The sequence below is a fragment of the Pelobates fuscus genome, chromosome 12, assembly GCF_036172605.1.
Source record: "Pelobates fuscus isolate aPelFus1 chromosome 12, aPelFus1.pri, whole genome shotgun sequence".
In the NCBI taxonomy this organism is placed as follows: Eukaryota; Metazoa; Chordata; class Amphibia; order Anura; family Pelobatidae; genus Pelobates; species Pelobates fuscus.
The window spans coordinates 130,400,029-130,415,407 of NC_086328.1; the positions used below are offsets into that span (position 1 = coordinate 130,400,029).

The 15,379-nt window shown below is 38.1% G+C and overlaps 1 protein-coding gene across 1 annotated transcript in view; it reads left to right on the top strand.

Moving 5' to 3' along the window:
- The first annotated feature begins 506 nt into the window (after positions 1-506).
- The window catches only part of LOC134578564 (doublecortin domain-containing protein 1-like), a 311,038-nt gene continuing 296,165 nt past the window's right edge, over positions 507-15,379 (top strand). The window contains exons 1-2 of the mRNA XM_063437537.1: positions 507-587; positions 13,353-13,519. The gene's annotated coding sequence lies outside the window, so the exon portion shown is untranslated. The remainder of the gene's footprint in view (positions 588-13,352; positions 13,520-15,379) is intronic.

Genomic DNA, 15,379 nt, shown 5'->3' on the forward strand with positions numbered 1-15,379 from the left:
GTTGATATGGTGCCAGTAGGTCCGTGGCACTGGCTCACCTTATGGGGTTAAACTGTTCTCGAAAATACTACATGAGGCAAGATGACATTTCTGCTTCTACAATTACATTTCAGAACTCTAAATATTTTCTACGCAATGTTGCTCTAAAGAATGAGCCTTAAAATTGTGTTAATTTATATTATTCATTTTTAAATGAACAGTACTCAATGGAATAGGGAGTTAATACAGGCAATCCTATATAACCCGTATTGTTTTCAGACAGAAAATGACTTACAAATAGGGAAAAAGAGCTATGGAATCCGTAAATCGGAAAAATTAAAAGATTGCATTATCACTTTATTTTTATTTTTTTTACTTGATTCTTTTTTCAACTCCTCGATTTTTCTTTCTTTAACTGACCTCTGTCACTGTGATTATATCTCTTTCATTAACAGGAGATGTTTGCATATCACCTCCACCACGAGCATAGCTTATTATGTGCCATTTCTTTCAGTTTTTAGATTTATGTACTTCAAAACTGAACCTTGGGTCTTCTGCAAAAGGGATCTTCGACTGTAATGGAGAGAAAATCGAAGATCTAAAAAACAGTAAGAACTGATTATTTTTGTATGTCATGCATCAAATGTTCAATAAGACACAAGGCTGGAGAGGATTACTAAACCCTTTACACACTCTTTACTTGAACCAGATCTTGGGCCACCTACAAATAAAAATTGCTTCAGTACTAAAATATACATTAATCCCCCCCCCAAAAAAATACTTATTAACTTTAAAAGGCCGTGCTTTTTTTCTACCAAAGGATTTAGTCTAAAGACACTGATATTGCCATCAGTTACCATGCCCTGTTTTATTCTTGTGGGTTAACGTGTTCCGGCCAAGCTACAAGCTCCTTTATTTTAAATGACAACTTTTAAAACTATTACAAATCATCTGTTCGTTGTGCTAGAAGATCTACTGGCAAATATATTGTATGTTCCGTAAATGTAAAAAAGAGAAATATATAATCCCTCCTTTATATCAATATGCAGCATAAAGGTCCATGCCAGGGGTAGGCTACCTTTGGATGTCGTGAACTACCTCTCTCTTGATTTTGTCTGTAAGAGCTTTATGGTAGAAGTAGTGCATGACATCTGAGGTGCCAAAGGTTGCCTACCCCTGTTCTATGTCATTGGCATAACATCCATGCAAAGAGCTGAATGACAGGAGAGAACTGGAGAACCCTTCTACAGGCTGTTCTCCTGCTTGTTCTCTCCGCAATTACTATGTATACATTGCAATTGCTGTGACAACAGTGTCTTTCACTTTACCAGACAATTAAAGGAACAGAGTAACAGATTTCATTTCATTTATAAGCTAAAAGAAAGCCAGCACGTCAACTTGATGAAGTGTCCTTCCCAAGCTGAGTTAATTGCAAATGAACGGGCAGGACATATACAACAACCATTCCCCGGTGCTGTAGAAGGGTAAAACCTATGGTCTTGGCATGATGGTGGTGCCATTGGTGCTGGAGAAAGAATGTGTATTTAATTAATTTATCCAAAAATGAATGAATCCATGATTTATCACTATATATAGACAGTGATGTGATTACCTCATGCACTATAATATATCATTTAAAGTGAGTCTGCTATGACAGGTGCACTATGATTGGGTTACAAACCTTCCCGGCCAGTTTTGTTCAACATATTACATCACAACTATAAAAGATAACATGTAAAACTCCCAGCATGCTCAGCGGTGTGTTTAATATATGCTAAATACATTAACATTTATTTTCTAATAATGTTATGAAAGATCTCGTTTTGGAAGTCTGGGTGACCATGCTCAGCTATGTACAACCACTGTTCCTATTATATCAAGGAGAAAGCCTTTTTTCACTTATAGTTTTTTATGGGTACTTAGTATCCAAAATCGATCCATTTAAAAAACAAACAAACTATTAAAGGATCACTATAGGGTCAGGAGCACAAACATGTATTCCTGACCCTATAGTGCTAAGCCCACCATATAGGTGGCTTGCCCCCCCTTACACCCCTTAGCTCCCCTATAAAAGTATAAAACTCACCTTAGCACAGCGTGGCTCCGCCCCCTTTCTGACATTGTTAAAATAGGCAATTTTTTTGCCAATCCAATGCTTTCCCATAGGGAAAGTATTGGATTGGCTAAAATTGTCACGGGGCGGGGCCAAATGCCGTTTTGAATCAATGCATCTCTATGAGGAAAATGCAGCATCCCCATGCAGAGCGTGGGGACGCTGAACGGCAGGGCTGCCTACTGTGCAGCCCTGAGCCAGGAAGCCCCTCCAGTGGCCATCTGAGGAGTGACCACTTGGAGGTGTCCCTTCTCTAAAAAGGCAGTGTCTGCATGAAAATGCCTGAAGGGAACTATTATACTAACCAGAACAACTACATTAAGCTGTAGTTGTTCTGGTGACTATAGTGTCCCTTTAACATCAAAATATCCACTTTAAAAAAAGTGTGTTATAGTGACGCTACAATGCTGCTACACAGGAAATCGTGCAAAACACTTCTGTTTATTTTAACAAGAGCCATTAAACAGAGGGTTACACTGCTTTATCTATAGTTAATAGTGTGAGGTACAGTAAAGTATCCTAAGTAGGACTAGGGATACGTATAATTAGTGGCACTTACGTTTATGTTGCTGAGTAATTTTATCCCCCCTCATCTGGTCTTTCTACCCCTAAGTCCCCCCTAGTGTCAAGTGTCCTCTAACCCTGAAAATCCAGGTTGATTTGTGTGTATTTTTCTTAGATAATTATCCTAGAGCATTTTAAAACTGCTAGTATATCTCTTGTAATTATTTCATACATTTTATATGTGCATATTAAATGTTTTACACTACCACCAAGCGTTACACATTCCCCTCTCCACCCTCACCCGCTCCCCCTCTCTACCTATCTACTGAAAAGCCCGATGCTTGATTCTCAAATACTTTTCATGTCACTCCGTCACCAGATTCATCCCTGCGCCTTGATTTTCCTCAGAAACAAGTCTAAGGTTTTGCTATCATTCATGAGGGTCTCTGGCCTCTCAGCCCTGGTCCCTCACTACTGCTTGGGATAATGCTTCCATATTAGACAGACCAGGGATGGGTCGTAGTGATAGGCTGACCGCATCGATTAGGTGCTTACACCTCCTTCCCAACTCTTTGGCCTTGTAATGTTCCTGTTATTATTTATTCTTGGGCTTTTTTAGTCTGTCGATGGCTTTGTTAGTCCCCCCACCCTCTCTCTCTCTACTGCCTGCCATCCCATCTGGCATTGCTCTCTCTATTTACTGTCCAGGCCACGGACTGGTAGCATGTTTTATTCAAAAAATGACAACCTTGGTCAACTCAGCTTGATTTTCCTAGCATTTTACTTTTAAACTGTCCTATATTGACTCTGTGGTTTTTATTTCTATGTTTATGTTTATTTCCTTGTGAGCTTTTTTTAATTGTGTCCTGGATGAGAGATTTTACTATTTGGCTGCAAGCAGCAAGATGAATTGTTAGTGTGAGACTCGCCTAAGAGGTTTTGCCTTTGATGTGGCAGGTGAGCTTACACTTTAATGGCCATTGGAGTTATACTAAAAAACCTCTAGTTATTTAAATATTCATAGGGATTTGGGATAGTGCACAAGTAACTCTATTCTTTGTTATTTATTGTATATATTGGGGCTCATGTATGTATATTATAGTCATTGCTACCGCCCTGGAGTAGTGGGAGTTTGAGTGCAGGGCTTTTATTTTGTATGTTTGTGTCTTGTATTTTACTGATAATGTGACTGCATGTTTTTCTTTACCTGCTTCATTATACTCCCTCCTTTCATCAATATAATTAATTTAAAGGAAACATTTTTGAGAATGTTTTAACTCTGAACTGTGGGGCAGAGGCAGGCACCGTAACCATTTTAACAAGATTAAGTCAGTATGGTGCTTTAAATGTTTAGTGCAGGAGAATTCCTTAACTCAGCATTGGAGAATACCAGAACAGCTCTTTCACTGAATAAAGCACTAAGCACGTGTACACATTCTCAATGGAAGATAGATTGTTTTTACGAGATGGGTATATAATGGTCTAAAAACGCTCAGCAGTCTCGAAAGTTTTCAAAGATAATTTACTTAGGTAACAGTTATATTGTGTAATTAGCCGTGCAATATAGGTATTATGTACATGTACATTATGGTGACAGACTTGTACAACAGTTTTAAAACATTGCCACAGCACTACATTTGATGTGCATGACCCTAAGATACAGAATTTCATCTGGATCATCAGCTGAGCGGATAATGCATTTGATCATTGTATAATGAATATGTGTGTTCCACAGTTGTAATTGCAGCAAGATAATTATATTGAATATTCTTTTACTGTGATGTTGAAAGTCAATATACTTGCTCATAGTGAAACATTCTCAAATCAATATCCCATAAGCTCCCCCTTTTTAGCTATTGTACAGCACTGTCAAGCTTTCAGTAAAATAAATGTGTTTTTTGACAAGCACCCAGACACTCAGAATGCTAACTTAAGATAATCTCCTCTTAATAAGGTTGACAAATCTGCTGTACAGCACAGATATACAGCATATCATATTTCCTGTACAGCCGGAGGTTTTAACTAGCGACATTCATTAACTACAGAGACTTTATAATCTTATAATTTCACCATAGGTGGCAGTTGCGCTACACATCTCAATGGACATTTAATCTTACTGAAGTGGTTATAGTGCCTGGAGTCCCCTGGCACTGTCCCTCCATTCAGTGTTAAACCTCTTTCAATCAATTTAAAAATTAATGAGGGTCTCCAGCTTAAAAAAAAAAAAAACGCTGTAACTGGAGGTGTTGCTAATGCAGATATTACTTCTTTTTAGCCATACGGCTTCTTACCTGCAATGGCACGGGATAGGCTGAATATGTTCAACTTAAACTCTAGCCAATCACAGCCACCCATTACTGCTCAGGCTAATGCTTCCTCAAGCAGCACAGGGAGGGTGGGGGGGGGGGGGGGGGGGCTGCTGTGCACTCTTGTTTGACATGAAGCAGTTATGGTGCCTACAGTGTCACTTTAATTAAGTGTGTGTGTGTGAGAGATGGACTGCTTTACATCATAAGTGGCTTGTTTAGCATTAAAAACATTTGTAATGGAAGGACTGCGCCGGAGGACTTCAGACACTATAACCACTTCAATGAGATAAAGCTGTCTGTTCTAGTGCCTACTGTGTACCTTTGTTATAAATTTGTTGTGAATTATTAAATTAGTGGTAGGAGGTGCTAAGAGTCTGGTTGTGTAGTGCTTGAAACCGTTCTTGAAACACTGCACATTCAGAGTTATTTGCACTCGTTTGCTGGAGGCTTTTTACACCTTCGGCACATTCTACAGACTGCCTAGTGTCAATTCTCCGGACTGCCTAATGTCAAATCTACTACCCGCCTAATGTCAATTCTGCGGACTGCTTAATCTCAGTTCTGCGGACTGCCTAGTGTCAATTCTCCGGACTGCCTAATGTCAAATCTACTACCCGCCTAATGTCAATTCTGCGGACTGCTTAATGTCAGTTCTGCGGACTGCCTAATGTTTCTGCGGACTGCCTAATGTCCGGACTACCTAATGTCACTTCTCAGGACTGCCTAATGTCAATTCTGCGGACTGCCTAGTGTCAATTCTGCGTACTGCCTAATGTTACTTATCCGGACTGCCTAATGTCAATTCTACGGAATGCCTAATGTCAATTCTACTACCCGCCTAATGTCAATTCTACTACCCGCCTAATGTCAATTCTACGGACTGCCTAATGTAAATTCTACGGATTGCCTAATGTCAATTCTACGGACTGCCTAATGTCAATTCTACGGACTGCCTAATGTCAATTCTACGGACTGCCTAATGTCAATTCTACGGACTGCCTAATGTAAATTCTACGGACTGCCTAATGTAAATTCTACGGAATGCCTTATGTCAATTCTACTACCCGCCTAATGTCAATTCTACGGATTGCCTAATGTCAATTCTACTACCCGCCTATTGTCAATTCTACGAACTGCCTAATGTCAATTCTACGGACTGCCTAATGTCAATTCTACTACCCGCCTAATGTAAATTCTACGGATTGCCTAATGTCAATTCTACGGACTGCCTAATGTCAATTCTACCGACTGCCTAATGTCAATTCTGCGGAATGCCTAATGTAAATTCTACGGACTGCCTAATGTAAATTCTACGGAATGCCTAATGTCAATTCTACGGACTGCCTAATGTCAATTCTACTACCCGCCTAATGTCAATTCTACTACCCGCCTAATGTCAATTCTACTACCCGCCTAATGTCAATTCTACTACCCGCCTAATGTCAATTCTACTACCCGCCTAATGTCAATTCTACTACCCGCCTAATGTCAATTCTCTGAACTGCCTAATGTCAATTCTACGGACTGCCTAATGTCAATTCTACGGACTGCCCAATGTCAATTCTACGGACTGCCCAATGTCAATTCTGCGGACTGCCCAATGTCAATTCTGCGGACTGCCTAACGTCAATTCTGCGGACTGCCTAACGTCAATTCTGCGGACTGCCTAACGTCAATTCTGCGGACTGCCTAACGTCAGTTCTGCGGACTGCCTAACGTCAGTTCTGCGGACTGCCTAACGTCAGTTCTGCGGACTGCCTAACGTCAGTTCTGCGGACTGCCTAACGTCAGTTCTGCGGACTGCCTAACGTCAGTTCTGCGGACTGCCTAACGTCAGTTCTGCGGACTGCCTAACGTCAGTTCTGCGGACTGCCTAACGTCAGTTCTGCGGACTGCCTAACGTCAGTTCTGCGGACTGCCTAACGTCAGTTCTGCGGACTGCCTAACGTCAGTTCTGCGGACTGCCTAACGTCAGTTCTGCGGACTGCCTAACGTCAGTTCTGCGGACTGCCTAACGTCAGTTCTGCGGACTGCCTAACGTCAGTTCTGCGGACTGCCTAACGTCAGTTCTGCGGACTGCCTAATGTCATTTCCGCACATTGCCTAATGTCAATTCTGTGCAAATTTTACATCTGTTCTCAAATAAACTTCTCCCTTGCTGGCTGAGCGCCGGCATTGGGAAGATTATTTTCCCCTCCCTCCCGCTGTGCGCTCCCTCGTGCGATCCGTCAGTTTCCCTCTGTTGCTTGTATTTTTGTTTGATTTTTGGGGGTTTTATTGGAATCCCCTGTCTTCCTCCCAAAAGGTCAGCTCAGATTGTGTGCATGATTTGTTTTATTGCATGTTATTTTAAAACCTATCATTATAAACTATAATAAAAAAAAAAAAAAAAACACAGCAATTATGTTGATCAATTAACATTTATAACCAAATTGTTTTCAACTTAAAAATACACTAGTGACTTTATCTTATGGTGTCTGGAGGTCCTAGAGTCCATGTTACATTATAGGATTTAACTTTTTCAAACTGCGTAACCTTAAAGTGCTGTTCATGGTATCTTTCCTCTCAGCTTTGTACCTTTCCTTCTGGTACCAGGTTCAAGGGTGAGCTAATGTTTTCAGCCTACCACTGTCCAGCCATTTTGAGAAATACTTTAGAAAGGTGTGTACCATTCCACTTGAAATAGTAAAACTACCTGTTTAATTAGCACCCATAACCTATTAGCCACTGTTTTCATGAATGAAACACCATCTATCATGGTAACAGTTTATTGCTTGTGTATGCTCTTAAAAAATATTTTCATAATCATAAGCATACGTAATAGGTGTGTCAGATTTCCCAGGTACACCGTGATGCCAGAGTAAATTTTCCATATTTTATCCAATTAAGTCCTTAGCTCTGCTTATGCCTCTATTAAAAAAAAATACTAATTGCTTGTTTGAATTTCAAGCTACATATTAATAGTTACGACGAGGTGAGTTGGAAAAAATTCCCAAATATGGGCAATTCTGCAGAGAGGTAATAGAATATGCAGAGAGAGGGTAGCATATGTTTGAATAGCCCTCCATAATCGCTAAACGTGTCCACAGGACCAGAGACCATGATACAGGTCTGTCTCCTCCCGCTTGCATTTCAAACAAATAGATGAGGATCTCAATTTGAAACAATATTGTTGATCTAGAGCTACGTAAGCTTGATGATAAAGCTTAAAATGCATATCTTGTTATGTGGACAATGCAGCCAGCAGTTTTAGAGTGGAGGACCATGCTGCTGTTAGACTGTTAAGTGTAAAGTCCGAGAAATGGGTAATCCACCTGCCAGGACACAATATCTAAAGGGTTCTAATCCAAGTGAGGTTTGATGTTCGCATAGAGTGTGATGAATAGTGTTTAGTTGGAGTGTGAAATGTGGCCTCATCCATGGGATAGTTCCAATCCAAATCTGTTAAATGTGGTTTGATGGACTGAAAAAAAAACCCCAAAGAGTTGGAATAATAGTAAAATGAAATGAGGAGGTGAGGATAGTTGTCCTTGAGAGCCTTATATGGAAGCAAGGAATGAATTTAAACAATCATTGGTCTACTGAATCCCTCCCCTTACCACTGTGTGTATGGGTAGTTGGCTAATCGTTGTGTAAGAAAGGCATAGAGGGTGAAAACTGCCATTGAAGACCAGTGCATAGACTAAACTATTTCCAGGCCTTAATCGTGGGTTCGAGGAGAAGGTTGAATTTGATGTGGGGTTGGACCTACATAAGGTATGTGGAGTAATTGAGAGAGATGAATAGGCTTAGATAGGTTTTTTTGGTTTTTTTTTATGTGTCTTAGTGCGTACCCATCCTCACCAGTAATCTAGTACACAGCATGGCGGTATAGAGCCACCAAGCTATAGTCCAAAGGCTGGGAAAGTTGAGGCCCATATTGGATTTGTCATTTTTTTCAGTGCAATCTGGGGACTATTTCCATTCCACAGAAATGTTTAAAACCATTTAGAAATGTGTTTGTCATCTAAGCGAGATAGAATTAGGGGAAGAGATTGAAAAACATACAGGAATTTTGGGGCAATTCTAAATTTAAGTAAATATGCCTGGCCATTTAGGGTTACAGGGAGAAGTGTCCATGTGGTGAGATACTGTTCCGTATCAGAGATATGTTTGAAGATATTTAAAGAGTATAGCACAGATCATTTTTTTGCAATAGGCTTGTCCCTAACCCCCACCCCACCATATTCTGTTATTGATACAAATGCTGTCAATACTGTTAATTAGCAGAGTAATTGTATTCATGAATTTTCATGAATGAACCTTATTGATATTGCTGAACTTCATAGTACATAAACCCTTAATGGGCAGGGGTTTATTAGATATGCATAAACACTCCCTTTTAAAGAGCTTACCCACTTCCTGGTCTTTACAGAGATAGACGATTAGCAGTAAATATGGGAAGTTTAGAAGTAACTTTTTGCCTACCATCATAACCTGCTACCATGATATATGATGTTTCTGAACTCCAGGATGCCCTCATAAAATAACATGGCTGATGGGTTTTAAATGCTGAGTTCATTTACCCTGATCTGAACTGCACAAGTAGTTACTTTAGACCCCACCTACAGTTCATAAAATATGGTTTCCAGACAAGTCACCAGAACTGGCTGTGCATTTAATGAACCTTGAGCTGGATCATTCACTAGTATTTCTTTAAAGGAAATGTAACATGTTATGCCTAAATAACTGAAAGACTTTCATTGTTATTCCAAATTAAATTATTTTGGCCTAAAATTTAAAACTCACTTTGAATTCCCAACAATTCACACGTTCGTAACTACCACTGATCGTGTTTGTCCTTATAAATCAAAGAACTACAGGACCAGGCACGCCGAATCGATGTACCTTGTAATGTCACCAACTGTATCCATCCACTGTGCAAAACAGGTGGGTTATTTATAAATAATATATTACTATAACCACAATCATTCATTAAATATAACACTATCTGATTTTCCTTTTAACAGCAAAATTCCAGATATGAATAAAAAATATATATCATGGAATATCAATTTGGATATATATATATTGTGTGTAAATAGCAAATGAAGCGATATGCTTTATAATGTAAACCTGTTATTTTTGGGCATTAATGTGTATTTTTGATTTTGTGAACGTTTTTATTATTCATCTTAGAAAATATATGGCGTAAATTCCACTAATACTAATTTTCAATAACTTTAGAATACAGCATTGAAATGTAATATTCTTATTCGATTTAAAGTGCTAAAAAAAAAAAATTAAAGCTTGAAGATAGTAAAAATCGAGTCTTCGTCTAGTCCTCCGTCTCGTCTAGCGATCTAACTCAAGGTTATATAATTATTATTTAATTGCTTTAAAAAAGAATTTACAATGTAATCTAAACAATGCGTAAATCTGAAATGAGAACTACAGTTTTCTGAAGTTCGAATGAATTCCTGTTACACACCCATGCACATGTTTTTTGTAGGAATAATATACTTTTCTCAAGTCTTATGTTCACTGACAATCGGGTATTTGAATTTTTTTTTGCATAAGTAAACCGTTAACCCCTTAAGGATACATGACTCCCTTTTATTTCTGAAGTTGTGTCCTTAAGGGGTTAATCGCATGTGTAAGTGAACCGTTAATAACCGCAAATTAACGGAGTAATTATACTTTAAAGTACATTGTTAAACATCTTTTTTTTTTCTATACTATAAAATTAACTTCTAGTTCTGGTGTTAAACCTTTCCTATGTTTAGGTTATATTTGGGTGTGATGCATTTTCGTACTAGTGCGATGAGACATTCGAGCAGGCTGTTGTACGTGTGACTATTTTTGTTTCCTATTTATCCACCACAACAAAAGTCTGCTCACGGTCTTCTCTCGTGTTTGAGGAGCTGTTTCTCATTTACACCACATTAAACAGAATTACACTGCAATTTCTCTGCTTGGGGTGATCCCTTCAAAAACTATTTTAGTCGCTTAACACAAGAATATAACAACACTTCTCACCCTTTGTTCTCAAGATCCTCGTCTTTAGAGAAAATCTCTAAAGTATCAAACACAACACTGCAAAAAACATATAAGGGTCACTAAATGCCATTTTTCCACCGGATTTAGCAATAAACAAAACAAAACAAAAAAGACTGGTTTTATAATTATTTTTTTTGGGGGGAAAAAAAAAGATATGGTTCTCAACAGCATTTTTTTGTGAATGTGAATTATTTCCATAGCAACAATTCACTCTGTTTCACAAAAAAAGAAGGAAAAAAAGAAACACAAAAAACCCACTCTTTTTCAAGTATCATGCCATTTCAGACAACAAGATATTTAATTAACATAGTTCTATACATTGACCTGTTATACTCGCCTGTTAACTCGAAAGAGATGGGCTCATTGGGGAAAGTGTAACAGACTTAAAGAGTATTGGAATATGCCCAAATGTTCCCTGCAACTGGACTCCATTCAGAGTCAGTAAGCGTATGATGAGTGAAGTGGTTTTGAATATTGCCTTCAGAATCCATGCTGATTCAAGGCCAGCCCTGAACATGGCAACTCTTATTTCCACACACAGTACCTCTTCACTCTCAATTTAACCCAAAAATCTGATGAACCCATTACCGCAAACTTGATTTCATGGAACAAGGGGTAGATATAGTTACAAATGATCAATCGCAAGCAGAGAACCAAAGAAGCACAACATTAACAATTCACACCATTTTGGTTCACTTGCTCAAGCAGAAGATTTGCCAGCATATTTAATGCTCAGTTACTTTGTTTAGTTTGAGGAAAGACATGAGTCATGCTGTATTTAAGAAACCGAGGGGTCTTAACATGATGTTGTCCCCTCCTTGTCGTTTTGAGTGTCAGACTGCACTCCAATTCAAACAATTAAACACACAGGTGTTTCGAAAAAGTTCAGATTTGAAATTGTCTTTTTATTTTTTTTTTTGCCCTTGCGCACCAGCAGGGGAAAACCACAAAATAATTTCTTCAATAAAATCATTTAATGTTAGATTGCATGTTATTGTGCAAATCAACCTCTTGTTCAAAAGCCTTGTAAAATTGTAGACCCCACAGGCATATGCCGTCAATTTAATGGGATCACTGGAAAAGCAAAACAGCTGTGAAAGATTGCTTTAAGTACAGCAATCGTGTGCATGTCATTCTGTTCAATGGTGGAAAAATCCAAATTCAGATAGGCATCAGTATTTAAGAAAATGACTGCTAAAGCATCTCTTGTAAGCACCTAAGGGACAATAAGACTTGACATGTAGCATGTAAACAGAAATACACAGCAGATGTTAGATTAGTTTTGAATACAAACTCGGCATTTTCCTATTGGTTCATCAATAGAATGACTACCCGATCGATCAGTCTGAAACAGAAAAAAGTTCTCTGGCCGAGCATGATGTAACATGTTCAAATATATATGTAGTGAAAAACTTAGGCATGATCAACATAAAAAATGTGCTCACATAATTTTCAAGACTTTGCAAATTTAGGAATTACTTGCTGCTGTTGAAAGACATTTAAAGTGTGTTTATTTAAGCTTAATATTAAAGGAAACCCATTTTTAATTACCGGTAACCAAAAATTCAAGGTGACGCTGTAAATATAATAAAACAATTACCAGCGGTACTATTAACATAATATGTACTTTTTGAAAAAGTTAATTAATAAACACTAACTGTAGAAACGTAAAACGTTAACATACTTGTAAAAACAAACAAACAAACCTTTAAATGGTCGTGGCTCTAATATTTTTATATTCTATCAAGTTTTATCTTGCCAGCTCCTGTACTAAACATTGAGATTATTTCAAGTTTTTGACCCAAGGTTGTTAAAATATGCGCCCACACAAATACAAAGGCTAATTAACTTGCTGAATATCAGTGTTTGCAGACTTTTTCACATATTTTAAATTTCAGTCTACGATTAAAAAAAAAGTGGCAACAAAAAAACTATAACATTAAATTTCTCAAATCTGAAGAATTGCACTTTCCAAATCTTTGATGGGGGGGCAGGGGGGGGGGGTGGAGGGGGGCATTATTGTATTTTGTTCACAGGCAACAGACGCCTTATAATCTTATCAGGACAATGCAAGTAAATTTCAGCAAGGTTTGTTCCAACTCATCTGTGATAAATGAGAAGATAAGGCAATCAGTTCACAACATGACACTGTGCAGCTAGTTAAGCACTCTTCAGAACTGTTCAGGTGTGTTCACACAGCTTAGGAGCCTTGCACAGGGGGTATATCAATATAAATGCTTCCTTGATTGTGGTCAGAAATCCTGGCATTACTTGCTTTCCAAAGACTTAGCCCAGGTCACAAATAAATAATCGGCATTAAAGTCACCTTTTGATTGCAATTTGAACGCTGGAATTCGGTTGGGTCAAAAGAAAGTATTTTTTTATTTTATTTTTTTTGTTCTCTACAGTTCCACTGCTTGACAAGTGCTTACAAAACTCCATCACGCCTTTAAAGGGACCTGTGTGGGTCACTAAAGGAGAAGGTTTCAGCCCTATAGGAGTTAAGATCTATATTCAAGGAGTTTTAACGGCCCTGTCTCATCGACTGAAATCTGCAAAGAGCTATGACAACCAGGTGAGTTATGAAACAATTTCCTATTGTTGTGTTTTTTTTTTTTTACCCCCTCTACTTGTATCAAGGCAATGATTGGCAAAATGTCATAAAGAGGTGTGACATCTATACACTGTGAGTACTACCCATAGATGCATAGATACCTTTTCTGTATTCGCAGCTAAGCTGTAATAATAGAGCTAATTGTATCTTGTCTTGTAGTGTGGGGATGTCATAATGTCAGTTTTCCTAATGCACACGCTGCAGAATTGAGACTGATTCATGTGTATCTTTTAATAAATCATCAGAAAAAGGATCAGGAATTATTGTGTACATAAACACAGGAATTATCTATCTATCTATCTATCTATCTCTCCCTCTATCTATCTATCTATCTATCTATCTATCTTTCTCTCCCTCTATCTAATCTATCTATCTTTCTCTCCCTCTATCTAATCTATCTATCTTTCTCTCCCTCTATCTAATCTATCTATCTTTCTCTCCCTCTATCTAATCTATCTATCTAGCTATCTCTCCCTCTATCTAATCTATCTATCTATCTAGCTATCTCTCCCTCTATCTAATCTATCTATCTAGCTATCTCTCCCTCTATCTAATCTATCTATCTATCTAGCTATCTCTCCCTCTATCTAATCTATCTATCTATCTAGCTATCTCTCCCTCTATCTTATCTATCTATCTAGCTATCTCTCCCTCTATCTAATCTATCTATCTATCTAGCTATCTCTCCCTCTATCTAATCTATCTATCTTTCTCTCCCTATCTGTCTGCCTAATCTATCTCTCTGTCCCACCCATTCAATTTTTCGTGTGTTTTTTTTCCATTTATAAAATGGATTTATATTTCCCCATGATGTCAATCATTAAAACCTTGATTTCACAATACAGATATACTATGAGTATTTAATTTTCACCTTTGGCAGAATGTATTTTCGCTGTAGGCATAAATCTTTGCCAGAATCGAGTGCAAAATATTTTACATAAAGAACAGGTGGCTCTCCCTGGCTCTTAGCTCATTTATCTTATCTGTATTACCTGTCTATCTTTTTTATTTATTCTATCTATTATTTTATTTATTTGAATTAAGCCATCCAAAATAACAGGTTTCACGTGTAAAAAAAATAAAATAATGTGATCTTTGGGAACACCACTTCATTGATTACCCATGTTTCTTCTCTTTATTGCCAATGGTCTGAATACTCCTTAAAGAGACACTGCAGGAGCCAAACAGAAATTCCTAAAAATATATGCAGAAATAAGGCAAATTACTTGCTCACTGATCAGTCACTCACAGGGTTAATTTGTCCCTTTGTACAGGGTTTTTGGAGATCACTGATTTGATGATGGGCACTCTAGATACATTTTAGAAAAAAATATATTTTTGAATTGTGCTCAGAGCGTGCTTAAACCAACAGCGCCACCTACTCGGCCATTCGAGACTTGCGTGCAGGAAAGGTGCAAGACTCTGGGGCTTCATGTTCTTAACCGTGTGAGTGCCAAGGCACTGTCCCAACACTTTTTGACGCAAAGTATCCTGCACTTATGTGTCTGAAAGTGCTCAGTATCTCATATACTGTAGAAATCTTTCTATATCCCATTCTCAAAGAGCACTCTGCCAGCAATGTTTGGTCCTCTGCCAAAATGGCAGACAGTTTCCATTGTGATGTTTAGGAAGTACCCACAGTAATCTTCTGACTGGTGACATTTTTTTGTAGTCATAGGATCGATTTGAAGATGTGTTCGTTTGCCGTAGCAATTTAAATGACAAGCTCATATCAATTTAAATTTCAGACACCAACAGATGTACCTTCCATTCCCTTTAGGAAGAATGCAATACTGTGCACAATCCACTATAGATAAATAC